At 39.1% G+C, this 13,008-nt stretch overlaps 1 protein-coding gene across 1 annotated transcript in view; it reads left to right on the top strand.

Moving 5' to 3' along the window:
- Positions 1 to 13,008, top strand: part of MAP3K21 (mitogen-activated protein kinase kinase kinase 21) — a 120,053-nt gene that overhangs the window by 40,986 nt on the left and 66,059 nt on the right. The gene's annotated exons all lie outside the window — the stretch shown is intronic.

Genomic DNA, 13,008 nt, shown 5'->3' with positions numbered 1-13,008 from the left:
TTACTTGTCACCAGAGAAGCTTTTTATGAAGTTAGAGCAATCTGGTATGCTTTAAGTAATCTGTCTTGTTTGAAGTTATATTTATTTCACTGTAGGTTAATAGTCTGACCAAATAATAAATTATGTTGATTATTTTAGCATAAAACTGAAGGTGCTCACACTACAAAGATTAAGATAAACACTTGATGTGCTGTTTTACAAAACCTAATGATTTAAATGTTTTTATTTAAAAAATAAAGAGAAGTTTTGTAGCTACTGTATTGCAAAGTGATCTGCATTTTCTTGAAAAAGATATATTAATGGTATCTTACCTTGTACAAATGAGTTCTCAAGGGAATAGTCAGGATCTGTAGACTACTGCCAGCCTATTCTTGGAACATTAGGATGCAATTGTTAATTTAAGATGAATTATCCAGCTTGGCAGGTGAATGTTCTTGTAATTTCTTGTAGTTGATGTCGGCAGAAATGTAGCGTGTAAGCATTTTTTTTTCTGTGTATGGATTTATTTTGGGGCTTTTTTTAATGGTAGCTGTGCATCATAGAGCTGGTAGAGCAATAGTTAAATTTTGTAAATGAAGTTTGCACCTGATTGAGCATCAAAAATACAGGTAAGGATTTATTTTGTTGTTAAGATAATCGGAGCAATGATTTTTCTTGTAATATTTTGTGATGTTCTTCTGTGAACTTCCCTTTTCCATTCTCCATATTACATCTTGGGCTTGTTAGCCCACCTTTGGGTACAGAGGTGAGGAAGTATCTGTTTGCACAGCAACAATATAATAAAATCTCCAGTGGTGCAGTGAAATTCAAAGCTGTAAGCCTAATCTTATAAATATGTGCTTTTGTGAAGATTTCGGTGTGGTAATGTCCATTCACGTTGCCTTTGAGTGTCAGTATAGAGCCTAGATATGTTTATAAGCCAAGCTGTACAGGCAATTTATATTGTAGACAATGCTACACTGATCTGCAGATAAGTGTATGACTAAGGAAAAGATCCTGTCACTCATTAGCCATCTCTCTTTTTAATATGACCAATCAGATTACTACAGTGCATATGGTATGAGAGTTTTTCTGGTATATTTTTTGATGTATGTGTAAGGTGCTTAAGGTTTTACAGCGTTAAGATATTGCAAACTAAGGCTGGAGTGTCCATGAGAGAATGTAACAGGTTTCTTTCTGGTTGTAAGTGAAAATAGGCAAATCAAACAAGATAGCAGTCTCAATGATGTTAGAAATCCAATAGATTGATAGAATAGCTTTTTTTGTATAATTTCAGAATATCCTGAGTTTGGTGGACCCTCAAAGATCATTGAGCTGAACACCTTGCTCCAAACACCACTACCCAAAATCCAAACCCTGTGTCTGAGAGTGCTTGGTTCTCTGTGGTGTAGCAGATGACAACAGGTGTAAACAGGACATTTTCTGTGTGTGTGTAGAGAACAGTTATGTATCACCCTCTTCTTTTTGCAATTGTAATATAGTTGTACCTTAATTTTATATAGTGATGTTCAGAATGTTGGTACTGATGTAGCTGCCACAGCAAGGAACTGCAAAATGATTTCTCTCCTTGCTCTCTGCTCCAGCAGATATAGGCAGTTTAGCACTCTCGGTGCAAATCTGTTTTGTTTTGTTTTCCTTTTATCCTAGATCATTTTAGAATGGGTTGTTTCCAAGATCAGTCAGCCTTCATCCAACAGCTATTGCTGTGGTAGGAAGCAGCACCAAGATGTTTGATCATCTTCTTTTAAGTGTTCTCCTGATTTTAAAAGCATATGAGGTCTCCCATGTTTACAAACAGGTGAACCATATTCCATCTCAGCCTTTTCTTTAGTAGGATAAGCCCTGCAGTTCCTCCTATCTTTCCTGCTGAACATAGAAATTGGATCCCTCTGTGGGCACTCTACTGCACTCACAGTTTCGGATGGAAGCAAAGCAAAGCATTGCCCAAAAATTTCCAGCTATCTTTATTTTCATCATCTGTGAGAGCATCAGAAGCCCTGTCATGATCAGAATGTATCTACTATGTCTTCCATTGCCAGTTGGCTTGTTACTCTGTCATATAAAGAAAATAGGTTAATTTGTCAAGTCTCGTCAATACTTAATGTCTTTGAGGTGCTTGCATGTGATCCTGGTTTGTTATTTTTCTGTTGTTTTTTGGTTTTGTTTTCAAATATTTGAGGGAACGTTGAAAGTTAGCTGGCTTGCTTCATTTAAAAATGGGGGTGGGGGGAGGCTGGAGGAAGAGGGGAGAATCAAAAAAAGGAAACTCATCACCATCTGTTCTTTCTACAGTCTTCTCTGTAATTCTCAGAAATGACTGCTTTAGATCAATTTCAGAATTATGTTCATCTAGCCCTGCTAATTAGGGATTTGTCTTTCACCGCTTTCCAAGCTTTCCCTAGCATGAGCTTCACCTACCTAGACTGAAGTCTTACCGTTATGTGTTGGTCTTAATTGTGCTAGCAGCTGCTTACAGTCTGACTTTTTTCCAAAAGATTGATACAAACCCGATAATAAATACTTAGGATTTTTTGGGATCAACTAATGAATTGATGGCTTTGCTTGCTTGCTGGAAATTGTCGTTGCTTTAATATGTATATTTTTACTGTTGCTTGATTTTTTTACTGCTGCATTTATAAGTATTTTGGTTTTTTTCTTCCAGTTTCACATGATAGTGTTGTAAACTCATGTTTTATTATTTCATTTTCATCAGTGTTGTCTTTTTTTTTTTAACAGTAAGAAATTCATGGTTTACCCAAGTTAGCTATAGTTTCATTTCACTCTCACACTGAAGTGATTTGAAGCCATGTCTTTGATCTGAGATACAAACTTTATTTCCTTTGAGACTTCTAAGTCTGTACTCAGATTCTTCAGGCACTTTTGTTAGTGTGAGGGAGGAAAATTGAGATTTTCAGTGCCTGTGGTTCATCTATATTTTGGGCTTCTCAGCAAGCATACAAATCTTGGATAATTAGACTAAAATCTCCATCTTTCCCATTCTTGAATGATCTTTCTATTTTATGACTTGTATTCAGATCTTTTTTTTTTTTTTTTTTTTTGCAAATTATGCTGATTGACTCATCTTAATACAGTGATGAAATCTTTCAACTCTTTGTTATCCCTACCAGGATGTTATATGCATACAACTATCTAAGACTAGTTCTATTCACACTCTTCTTCCCCCTTGCCTTATTGTGTCCATATTTGTAAAACATTCCTCTTCATTTTTAGGTTGATGTCCAGGTTGCCTTGTATTCCTGTGTGCCCTTGTCAACTGCCCCTTGAGATCTTAAAATCCTTCTCATTAGGTCAGCATTCCAGGAGGAGTCTTTGTCTAACAGCTTTTCTACATAGGCTAGTCCCTAGATGTGTCTGAAGAGTTAAAAACACAGTATTTAAATATCATCAGTTCAGTGATCTCTCCCATGGCACTTTCAGCAATAATTAAGTGCTTTTTCAAGAGAGGATTCAAAAATGAGCCTATGTAATTGCACTGAAACAATGAAACCAACTCAGTTCACATTTGGGGTTTAAACAAAAATAAAAAATAAAAGTACTTTAAGGTTTTTTTGGTGAAGATAGATCGGACTTAAGAATTTCTACCTGCATTTAGATGCCTTCTTCTCATTTTGGTGTTTAGTATTTCATTGTGTAAACACTGAAAAGCAGCTTCTAAAATAGCTTTACTTCTCTGTTTTTCAGTGCAGTGATTTCAGCAGAGAAGCTGTCACTACAGGCAGTGCAACCTCGGAAGTCTGACCCACAGTTCCAGGCCAGGCTTGGCATTTGATCTTGGGCAAGCCATTTCATTTACTTTGAAGCTTTTACACTCTGCCTTTGGTTGGTAAATGAACATAATTATTTCATCCTTTTCTGCAAAGCACTCAGGGAGTTGCAGTCACCATCTTTCAGTGGTAAGAGCTACAGCAGAGTTAATGCCTTAGCTTTATGCTCCCTATTAGCCTGGGAACTGAATACTCTGCCAGCTGTACATACTTTTTCTTTCAGAGCACAGATTCCTAGAAGTTAAAGTTTAACTTTGGTAAGGAATACATTGAATAAAAACTGTCTACAATGATTTAACCGGTAATTGTCACAGTAGGGAAATAATTGCATGGAGTTTAGTGGGTTATTTAAGATTACAGTGATTGGTCAAAACTATTAAAATTTAGCAGTGATTTCCTGTTTCATACAGTAAATGCTGTTTTTGTTGTTTTACTAAAACTAAATTCTTTAAGTTACTAGGTTTGTGTGTGTGTGTGAATAAAAGGACTCTTAACAATTGCTGCTTAATATTACTTCTGTAAAAGCTGCATGATCTAATTGCTACCCACTTTACGAGAGGGCAGGGAATAAGAAAGTCTTCCCTAGAGAAGCTTATTGGGCTATGTGTCAAGATGAGTTTCCTGTGCTCTTCTTCACAGGAGCGTTTCTGTCTTGGAACTGTCTTTACCTTGGAGATAAGATTTGATAAATTAATGTGAAACATAAAGATGAGGGTGGAGAAAAGCCATTCTGTCATCCAGATTTAGTCATCTGCCTTTATGCAACTAAGTACCTACTGTGCATTGGAAGAAGAAAGAACTGGATGGGTCTCTGGAGGCTCTGTTGATGATACAGAAAGCCCTCGGCTCATAACCAAGCTACAGAAATGGAATGCCTAAAGCTATACTGTAAATCTCATCTCCATAAAGAACAGATAGTGCAGTAGTTTGTTGCAGAGCTAGTAGGAGAAAACAGTTCATTGCTACCAATATTCACCACCACCGTGTTTGCATGCTTTAGAAGTATGAATATAATGTATGAGCAGTCAGCAAGACTGAAAGAGTGTGAGGTTTAAAGCCTCCAGCTTCAAAATATAAAGGAATTGATTGCCCAACAGCACTGCAAGATTTCAAGAGTCAGTTTTTTACACAAGCCAAAAGTATGGTACTCTGCCCTAAAAACTAACCACCTAGACTAACTGAGAATGTGATTTCTCTGAAGTCTTTTAATCAGTAAAGATTTCTTCTGTTATCTTTACTTCTGACCATGAAGATTTCAATGCTACTGTGGCTGTACACAGCTGATGTTTGGAAGCAAGCAGGGACCAACAGCCATTCTCTTTCAATGACATACTACTTTCAGTCATTTTTGGAAGCAGAGCTGGGTGGGATTTTTCGTGGAAGAGAAGCAAAACTTTCAAAGCTGAAACTTTGTGAAAGTGAAAGTCTGTTTTTGATGGTGTTGGTTCATCCCTGATTTATATCTAGGATCTCAGAGAACAACACTTAAATCCTGGCCAGACCCTTGGAGGATCTGAACAGTCTGGATCGCTGGGCTGACACCATTGTGATGAAACTTAACAAGACGAAGTGCTGAGTCCTGCACTGTGGTCACAACCCCCAGGCAGCACTATGAGCTTGGGGCAGAGTGGCTGGAAGACTACACAGGGAAAGAACCTGGGGGTTCTGGTTGGTGCTCAGCTCAACATGAGCCGGCAGTGTGCCCAGGTGGCCAAGAAGGTCAGCAGCATCCTGGCCTGTATTAGAAATAGAGCTGCCAGCACGAGTGGAGAGGTGATCATCCCAATGTACTCAGCTCTTGGTGAGTCTGCACCTCGAGTACTGTGTACAGTTTTGGGCCCCTCACTACAAAAAAGACAGTGGGGTCCTGGAGTGTCTCCAGAGAAGGGCAACAAAGCTGTGAGGTGTCTGGAGCACAAGTCTTATGGGGAGTGGCTGAAGGAACGGATTGTTCAGTCTGGAGAAGAGGAGGCTCAGGGGATGCCTTATTGCCCTCTACAACTCCCTGAAAGGAGGCTGTGGCAAGGTGGGGGTTGGCCTCCTTCTCCCAGGTAGCAGTAATAGGACAAGAGGGAATGGGCTCAAGTTGTGCCAGGGCTGGATATTAGGAAAAATTGGAGTGGTGAGGCACTGGTATGGATTGCCTACCTTACATGTAGGTGTGATATTAAGGAACATGGTTTAGTGGACAATATTGGTGATAGGTGGGTGGTTGGATTAGATGATCTTAGAGGTCTTTTCCAACCTTAATGATTCTATGATAGATTTTCCTACTCATCACAACAACAGATTCTCCCACAAAAATAGGGTGCATCTGCTTCCCTTAGCTGAAAACCGAAATACCAAAATAAAACTTAAACGTTTTTTTTCACTCACGATTGCTATTTAAAGCTCTGTCATCTTTTGGTACCCAAGGCAGCAAACAGATTTTAAAAGCTTTCTTCTGGTCTTACTGGTATTGGGTACCAACAGCAGAGTGGAACTGATTTCTATCTGAATATAAATATTTGGTACCTGCTTGTCTTTGCTGATTATGTGGAAGTTTGAACTTCAGCCTATTCACTTATCAAACCCAACTAGACTCCTCATTACCCCAGCAATGCTAATAATGCACACACTGCGAAATTCATCTGCTGCTCGCAACAATGAAGCTAGAAAGAGCAAAAATCAGCTGAAGGAGAAAGGTCTTCTTTGCACTTGTAAATGCAAGGATGATCTCGCTCATTAGCTTCAGTGTAGAACATGGAACCTTATGTTCCAGCTAATTAACTATTTGAGCATTTAACTGTAAGGTAAGGAGCCTGACAAAGTTATTTCTTAATACGTAAGTACAACAATGCAGCAAAATCAAAATCTATTTGAAGAAATAGAATTTCTTTACCCAGCATCATTAATCTGCATGATGATGCATATGGAGCAGGATTATTGATTATCTCACCTTTACAAGTGGCATAATTAAGCAAGCCAGCAGTCCATTATAAGCACGGTTGTACTAATTGCCTTAATGTTGTTGTGTTTGTTTGTTTGCTTTAATTTTATTTGCTATTCAAAGCTTAAAGAAGTGTCTTCCTTATTCTGCAGTGTGGTATTATAGGATTCCCTGGGAGTATTTATTTCTGAGCTTCCTTAACATTCCCTCCACTGTAGTTGCTGGCTGGCAATTTTGGCCAGAGGAGAATAGTTTGCAGGGTGGCTGTAAAAGAGAAACTATGCAGCATTAATTCTGGATCTCTTCTCTGGGATTATACAAAGTAGATGTGTTATCACAACCCAATTGAGTGGTTAAGAAATGAAGGCTCACTAGGTGCAGTTCCCATATGAGGAGGTGACATCCCCATCTTAAGCCCTAACACTACAGACCATAAGCTGAAAGATCAACTTCTGTCAGGGCTGACTGCAGAGGACACAGGATCCTGACTCTGAAATGAGGAGGACACAGGAAGGCACATGTGGCTGTGTGTGGAGTCCAGCTTCATTCCTTGCACTGTGATGAGAGGAGCTGCATTACTTTGTGTGGTGGAGATACTGCTATGAGCAGGAGGAGAGGACCTATTTTTTCTGCCTATACTGCCCTTCTAAAACTTTTTCTAAGTGCCTCTGTTCTAGTATTTAATCCTCTTGAGAAGTTCATTGAAGTGTAAGATGTCAGTCCCTAAATGCATGTTGTGTTATTCATTAGTGTTTCTGTGGATGAATTGGTTTGAAAATTCCTGTTTTAAAATACTTTTAAGCTTCATCTCAGTGATATTTCTCCTAGAGTAATAATAATAATAATTAAAAAAATAGAATGTATAGAAGAACCATGAAGCAATTGCAGATTTAGCCTTGCAGCTCTGAAAAGTCCCAAGAAGCCTTCAAGCATCCTTTGCCTCTGCATAAAGATCTCCTAGCTTCCTTAAAGCTCCAGTCCCACATTTAGAAATACTAGACTAATGGTTAAGGTTAGAAGCATGGCTGTCTTAATAATGCTCTGTAGGTGTGAAAAGAAACTGCAGTGTCAATCTTGAGACATGAAATAAACTATTTGCTCATCTCACATTTGATTTTTTTTATTACTTTTTGTCCAAGCTCAGTGAGATGTTTGTTTGTTTGTTTGTTTTGTGTGTGTGGTCTTTTTCCCCAACCTTTGTGTTAGAAGTAATCACAGGGGAAAATTCTAGAAGCACCTGCTATGGAAGTGCATATGAAACAAAGGTCTGTCTTGCAGAAAAAAAATAAAATGGTTTGGAGTCAAAACATAGACATTTTCTTCAGCAAGAAATTCGTAAGATGCAATGCTCTCCTCAGTGAGTGAAATGTTGTGCACTGTCTTTTGGGATAAGAAAAGGATGATCCTTCTGGATTTCCTGGAACCTGAACAAATCATCAATTCTGACTGCTACATTACAGTGCTGACAAAGCTGAGGGCTCAAACTTCCAGAGTATGCACAGTGGGAAAAAAAAAAACAACCTTTGTCTTGCAATGTAATGACAACAGGTCCCACAGCATTATGAAGATGGTGGAGCACATTGCCCTTCAGGGCTGGACTATCCTACCACACTCACTGCACAGTCCAGATTTGACACCTGGTTTCTATTTGTTAGGCTGATGGAAGGTGGACTGTCTGAATGTTTTCCTAGCTACAATGTTATAGTAGCTGTGAAACTGGGCTGCCTCCACTGGTATGCTATGCATATCATACAGACTATTCAACATTAGCAAAAATGTGCAGCTATTAGCAGTGACTGTGTTGAAAAACAGTGTTTCATGGCTGAGATTTCCTCTATCAAAGTGTTATTGTGCTCTTTGTATCTATTGTTGTTTCCATGGAAAGAAATAGAATGCATTACATTCAGAGCAACCTATGTACTTAACAGAATCCAGTCTGTGGGACAAGCGTCGATTCAATTTCTGAGCTTAATTGCTTACAGTTACTAACCTTCATTTGAGGTGGCTTAGCCCACTTGAACCTATTTCTAAAGCTGGAAAGTGGAAATGCTTACAAGTACTGTAATTTTATGAGACAAATCTATGCTCTTTGACAGCGTTGTACACTATTTTTCTTCCCTAAGAGCCTGTAACTTTACAATCACTTATGATATAGTAGATTGCTTGTAAATTTAAAAAGGTCATTGGGATGACTTGTCAGCTTGTTGTGGGCTGAAAAAGGAGAGAAAGAGAAGAATAGATGGCTCTCAGATATAGGTTTGCATCTTGAGAAGTTTATTACTTTAAGATGATAGGTTTGAGTTCAATTTGTGATATTTTTTTCTCATACTAATGTGGAAATTATGCTCAAGAGATTGAAGGTAAAAATATGTAGATAGAGTCTGGGTCAAAAATATTTATTAAGCTTCTTGTGCCCACTAGATGTCACCAACGTATGCTGCTCTCACTCAAGATTCCTTGTATACGAGATTTAAGACTTGTTAAATTGGTGGTATTTTTTGATAAATGGGAAAATAGATAAAAATGAGTAAGAAGATACAAGGAACAGAGATAATATGTTGTTGTTTTGAGTAGGGGAGTGACATTTCTCATCCAATTAGACAAGAATGCCACATGCCTTGTAAATTCTTTTATTTCTTCCTTAATTCTTTTCCAGGACATTCACCAGTTAGCATAATCAGAACTGTGACTTCTTGAACACTTCTGATCATCCAGAACTGGCTGAGGCAGCTTATGTACAAGTTCAAAAGGAGTTCACTTGCTTAACTTACTGATTTTTACTGTTGCTGTATACAGCACTGATGTTATCTAACTGTAGTGATGACAGGGGGCGAGCTTGGAAATTTAAGCAGAGAAGTGTGCAGTACAGACCGGGTCACATAAACACTGAAGCTATGGCTTTGGAAAGTTTCTTTATGCTTCAGCTGCTTCCTCTAGGGATTAAGGATGCCTTGCAGAGATGCTCTAAGTTTTAATTATCTCCAATTTTCCAATTAGTTTCCCTTTGATTTAAAGAAAATCATGACTGGTCTTAAGGGTAATAAAGGCCTTCTAAACATGGGCAGGATTGTTAAATCCTGTGCATTTTTTCTTTGAAGAAACTAATGTAAAGAGGAAAATAGCAGAGCTGGCATAATTTCACATATGCTTCTTGAGGGGAAGAGATTAATTTTACTGTTTTTACATGAAAGGAGAAAGTAGCCATCTCGCTGAAGCTCCACACAGGATATCTGGGCTTACTTCAACTTCTATATGACTTGGTAGGCAAGGTTCAAGGAGACTTTAAATACAGCTTATGTGAGGGAACTTAGAGTCAGTTTGAGCAAACTGCAAGTACAGGCTTCTTTCTTTACCAGACCTTCTTTAAAACTTTTCTGTTCTGTCAAGATGAACAGTGGATTATCAAGGGTTTCTACTGTGTTGCAAAACTCATTCAGCTATGCAGGTTGCTTTTTCAGTGCTTATTATGCCTCACAAGTACTCTGAATATCCTTGCTCTTCTTGCTGAGAAGAGCAAGGATATTTATTATTATTATTATTATTATTATTATTTTCCTCCCTCCTGATTGCTGTTGCAACTCACTTCTATAAAGATTCATGCAAGTCTTTAGATTTGCTTCATGTGGAGGAGGTACTGAAGAAAACAGACCTTTGTTCCGCATACTCATTTCCAAAAAGAAGAGAACACAGATAGTCTTGTTAGATCACAGTCCTAGCCTATCTTATGTTCTTTTCCACACTAAAGTTTCCTGCATCTGGATAGAGAAAACTAAGCACTGGCCGGTACAGTGCATCACATGATTTTTCCTTTGTGTTCCATGTATTACTGTGACCTTCACATGTCCTCAGAAGCAAGCAGGTCAGGCTGTAGGGCCACGGGCAGCACTTTTCTCTCACCCATAAATAGCAAGCCAGCAATTACAGAAAGCTGTGGTCATTTGAATTGGTAATACAGGCTCGGTATATAATTCCACAGCCACCTGAGAGAGCGAAGTTTAATGACTTTCCTGCAACTATCTCATCTTTTACTCTTGATCCTGCAAATGCGCTGTGTTGTTTCTGTGGCTTGCTGATTCTTACAGATGGAAGTCACGCACCTCTGCCACTCTTCACATTGTCTCAAAAGCAGATTGATCAGGTGCTCAGGAGCATGTCTGCCATCAGCAGCTAATGTTGCTGTGTATATAGTGCTGATGAGCCACACAGTAATGGACGAAAAAAGGCCATTTTTCTCAAGGCATAATTCTTCTCTACATATGAAGTATTGTCAGTGTCAATTTTTAACAGAATGAATCTCTGTGAATATGCCGCAGAGCTGTGAGAAGCAGCACTCCGTTTCAGTTAGAGTTCTGGAGGCATTTGTCTCTAACACCCAACATTCATCATATACAGGGCATTATGTTGCTTTTTGAGGTTTCTGTAGAAGACTGGATCTGTCTTTGCTGAAAATCTTGCAAGGACGGAAGCCTTCGTTTAAGGCTTTCAAAGCAGAGAAATCCCTTCTCAGAAGGATGTTCCAGCTCCTTTTCTTGGTACAAGGACAAGGAGATGAACACAAGATAACAAGACAATATGAATGTACAAGTTCAGTAGGCCTGCATGCCTCTGCATGAGTTCTCTTATTTTCAGCCTTTCTCCTAGTCATATTATTTCCGTGACATTCAAGTTCTCTTCTGAATTTTTGTTCTGCTACTTGAACCTTGTAAAATGCTGTCTGCAGCCTTTAATTCTGATCTATTTTTGTACTTTAAGGACATTGTCAGTAGATGTTTCACCTTATATTCCTTCAGGAATTTGTGATAGTTTCTTGTGGGGAAAAAATAACCAGGAGTAGCTTTTAAGCCACAAAGTATTCTGATTGTAAACTTATTTGTTCCCATATAGCATATTGGAAGTGTATATTGAACTATCTTTATGCAGAGAAATGTACCAGAACCATAAAAAAATGTTTCAAAATAATGAGCTTCAATCATGTCAGTAAAAGTGCTTTGTTAGATGTAGGCAATTTAATTTGCTGAACAATCTGAGTCTGAAATACTTACGTAGGTGACCTATTACTACTTCTTGCTGCAGTTGTTTTGTTTCTTTGTTTTAATTTGCAGATTTCATGACAAAAGATATTCCTGTTACCATGAATTTCTGGGCAGTGGAGCACTATACTCATACCTAGTTCTGTCCCATTACAGAGGTCTGGAACTTAATCTTGCGTACATTTTTGGGGTTTATTGCATTCTCCAAATCAAATCCAGAACTAATCACCTGTTTTTGTTTCTATACCTGATGGTGACTGTTTGACCCCAGATATAAAAAAAACCTTTTATTTTGAGCTGTATTTTTTAATTCAGTTTAAAATAAAATCATTCCTGTAGTAGGAATTGGATGATTCATATCCATTCTCAGTTTTTCTCTTTCTTTTTCCTCTACTGAGAGAGCAACCAGTATCCTGTGTGGAGCTTCAGCAAGATGACTATTTTTTCCTTCATGTAAAGTTATGTCCTTATTTTATGGCACCCAAACCAAAGCCAGCACTGGAGGTGAGGCAGCACAGTGCAGAGCAGAGCGGGACAGCCCTTCCCCTCGCCTGCTGGCAGAGCTGGGCCTGCTGCACCCCAGGGTATGGTTGGCCCTTTGGGTTGCCAGGGCTCACAGCTGGCTCGTGTTCAACTTGCTGCCAGCCCATGCCCCCAGATCCCTCCTGAGAGCTGCCAGCTCCAGGCAGATCTCCACACTCCCCTGTGTTCTCTCTGGCCCAAGAAGTCCCTGTGGGCTGCCATCCTCAGTGTGCTGCACAACGTGTCTGTGGGAATGAGTGCCTCAGTGAGTGACTCCATTTTCTTCCTGTTTTCCCAAATAATGGAGATACTAGAGCTCCCATGTCTTCCCTACTGTTTCCTCTGCAATTTCTAGCAATTTGCTTGGTGAAGTGTCTTCCTCTTGCTCTCTGATAATTCTGTTTCTAAGTGTCCTTTTTCACAGGTGTTTCTTTCTTGTCATTTAGCATTTTCATTCAGTGCTGAAGGAGCCAACAGCCTGACAGCCCTTCCAGTGGGAAAGCTGATCCCTGTAGCCATCTGGTCTCACCATGACTCTCTGATAAGTTATTATGGAATCTGCCACATCTGACTTCCTTTAGTCTCAAATACAGAACTGCAAAACACCAGAAGGACTTTTCTGTAACTGGACTTCCAGCAGCTTGCTCTCATTTAACAGAGAGTGTTTCTGAAGCTGGTTTCTGCAGGTGTCATTGTACTGCTGACACTGACTCTGTAATCCAGCTGGGGACTGAGCTTGTAG

The sequence above is a fragment of the Cyrtonyx montezumae genome, unplaced genomic scaffold, assembly GCF_038088225.1.
Source record: "Cyrtonyx montezumae isolate F1298 unplaced genomic scaffold, pur_monq_1.0 scaffold_0, whole genome shotgun sequence".
In the NCBI taxonomy this organism is placed as follows: Eukaryota; Metazoa; Chordata; class Aves; order Galliformes; family Odontophoridae; genus Cyrtonyx; species Cyrtonyx montezumae.
This window is presented reverse-complemented; position numbering and strand designations above follow the sequence as displayed.